At 42.9% G+C, this 3,229-nt stretch overlaps 1 pseudogene; it reads left to right on the top strand.

The window, feature by feature from the left end:
* The first annotated feature begins 2,745 nt into the window (after window positions 1–2,745).
* The window catches only part of LOC102043512, a 3,697-nt pseudogene continuing 3,213 nt past the window's right edge, over window positions 2,746–3,229 (top strand).

Genomic DNA, 3,229 nt, shown 5'->3' with positions numbered 1-3,229 from the left:
TTCTGGGCAGAACAGACTGTTCCCATAGACATCCTTCATTCTGCCCTTCTCGTTCAGCTGGGCTGTGTTTTGCTTCCGGCACCGACAGAATCCAGCCCTGCAGAGATATATGGATACAGAATAATATGAATAAAGAGTAATCTGTAATAATCTGACTAAGGTAAGCCATGCAGACAACAGTGAAATCCACTTATCATGTCCAAGATCTGTAAGTAGAGAGCTCTGTGAAAAGACAACTGTCATCAGACATATGATGTCCTCAGAATAAGCTGAAGTATGCATCCAAATGTCACTGTGCTCGCCCAGGGAATGGTTTTCCCTTGCTCCCTTAGCTCAGATTCATGGAGCATCCATGGCCTTACAGTTATTACTGGTTACCCTCATTCCTCTAGTCATCATTAGCTGTATTTCCCCCCTTAGGAATCTTCTTGTATTATTTATAGGCGATTTATTCACATAGCTAGGAAGACACCAAAATTTTCTAATTATATCTAGTAACATCACTTTCCAGTTTTCAGTACATTCGGTTTGCCAGACAATGCTTTGCCAAAAACAAGGTTTGCCAGAAATGCTTTGCCCAAAGACAGAGGATGCATCTGCAGCATGCGCTGACCAGACCTTATAAAAGAGTCCTTGGATCTGGGCTGCTCTGTCTGCAGAGGAAATTCATGGTAAGTGCACGTCTGTGGTGGGCAGAAAGGGACAGTGTCCCTGCAGTCCCTCTCCAGCCCTGTTGTCCTGCTGTATGTACATGTACCTGGAAGGATTTGATATTTGTATCATAAAGCATGTTGGTATTTTCACTTTGTGACTTGTCTGTGGAATTGTGTGCAGCAATAATGAGATATCTCATGGTTCTGCTTTACAGCACTGATCACCTCCCAGGCTGCAAGGCATCTTCTCATAGCATAAGAGGTAAGAGCCACATTTGCTTGCATTTAAGGGACAGAGAAAGGTGGAAGATTTCTGTAGAACAGGTTTGTTCATGATGACAAATCACTGTAAAATTTTGTAGGCAATTGCTGTATGTGTTCCTGGCCAGTGCTCTGCTATAACTAATAAAGCATGCGGATGGTTGGGCAGGCTGCTCACAGCTAGCAAGGTTTCATAAGTGGCTGTGCTTGAAGACACAGCCACTGTGTAATGCCAGGAAATGCTTCCTGGGGATTCCTTATGTTTAATTATGGAACACTGAGGTAAATGATCCATTCTGGCATGAAGTCCAGACAGACAGATAGACAGAGCTAGCCAACAGAACAGAATGTTGCAAAATCTTACAGGCTTGTGAATTTAACTATTGCTGCATATGAAACTGGCCAATAAAGGTTATGAAAATGCTTTCCAAATGATACTCCAGGGTTATAATCTGCATGTAGGCCTCCTACTAATAAACCTGATGAAAAATGCAAAAATAGCTATCTATCTAACCAAACAATGAAAAGGGAGGGGTACTGCTCCTATTCCTCTGAAAGAAGACTGAGGAAAATGGAAGATCTGCATGCTATTAGGAGTAGCCACAAATGTTTGTTAACATTTTGGATATTTACCTAACTAAAAGTTATGATATGACATCTTATCAAGCTGCCTGTCTAGCTTCCTTTGAATTCAGATATTTTCTATTACTGGCCACATGGCATTTCTTTGGAAGTCCAGTACTGGATTTAGATATCTGGCTTTGATTTATAAATTCTTCAACTGAGGTTTCTAGCTTTGCCTAGAGTTATTTCCACAAACAACTGACATAAGAAGAAACGGTTGGTTGTGCAGTATTTTAACCTGATGAATTATGTGTCCTTACATGCCAGTTGCTCACATACTACTGAAATCATTTGGGATGAGAAGCAAACAGCTCTAGTGAATGATGCAGAGCATCAGCAAAAGACATTATGATAGTCCTCAGAGCACCTTCTGGACCATTAGCAACCCAAATGATGCATGTAATGCATCCTCAGGAATTATAGATGACAACAAACAGAAACTTGCAATTATGCTACAGGGCAATGTTAGCCTGGAAAAGATCCTCAGAAAGCTTCATCCTGAAGCAGATAAGAACCTCACAAATCCTGCATGTGAGAAAGAATAGTCCCGTGCAACAGAGTATGTGGTACTTCATTCTGGCTGGAAAACAACTTTGCAGAAAAGGGTCATGAATTCGGGTGCAAGTGTCACTGTGTGCCTTTGGGGGAAGGAAGATCAGCAGCACATTGTCAGGCACTCATGAAAGCATGGTCAGCAGGTGAAGACAACTGATTCTTTCCCTGCATTCAGCTCCCATATCTAGCTGAAATTAAGAAGTGGTTATCTTATTGTTATCTTCAACAAAAAGAGGATGCTTATATCATAGAAAGAGGCAGACTTCTCAGATGGGAAGAGTGAAAGGCTGAGGGATAAAAAGCACAGGTTTCAGCCACAGAAATTTTGATTAGGCAATAAATAAGGGAAAAAATCACCATCAGGGTCATCAGACATTAAACAGGGATTCAAAGGGACTAAGAAATATCTGTTCTTTGACATAAGAAAAACTTCTTGGAAAAAGCTGTGGGAACCTGCTTCCAACATTTGCCCTGGTTGCACAGGAAGGTGAACCAAAGAACTGCTCAAGATTCTTCCCAAATCACGCTTTCTATTACACTGTTAGAGTCTATCAATAAAGTGTGTGACAAGAAAAAAGATAGACTCATTTGGGCAACATATCTGCTCCTCCACAGTGTTCTCTGCGGACAAGCCCCTCCATAAAGTGCAGCCATGTCCTCGGACGCTGAGATGGCCATCTTTGGGGAGGCGGCTCCTTACCTCCGAAAGTCAGAGAAGGAGAGAATTGAGGCCCAGAACAAACCTTTCGATGCCAAGACATCTGTTTTCGTGGTACATGCAAAGGAATCCTTTGTGAAAGGGACAATCACGAGCAGGGAATCAGGCAAAGTCACTGTCAAGACTGAAGGGGGAGAGGTGAGTCAAAAACAAGGCTGAAGGAAAACATATGATCCTAACACTGAGCTTTTCAGAGACACATGTGGATCTTTTGTTTCCTTGACAGACCCTAACTGTGAAAGAAGATCAAATCTTCGCCATGAACCCTCCCAAGTATGACAAAGTCGAGGACATGGCCATGATGACCCACCTGCACGAACCCGCTGTGCTGTACAACCTCAAAGAGCGTTACGCAGCCTGGATGATCTACGTAAGTGGCAGCAGCAGCTTCCTCTGGGGCGCCTCCGGGGGTGCTGGG

This window comes from Geospiza fortis, unplaced genomic scaffold (assembly GCF_000277835.1).
Source record: "Geospiza fortis unplaced genomic scaffold, GeoFor_1.0 scaffold5646, whole genome shotgun sequence".
Classification (NCBI taxonomy): Eukaryota; Metazoa; Chordata; class Aves; order Passeriformes; family Thraupidae; genus Geospiza; species Geospiza fortis.
This window is presented reverse-complemented; position numbering and strand designations above follow the sequence as displayed.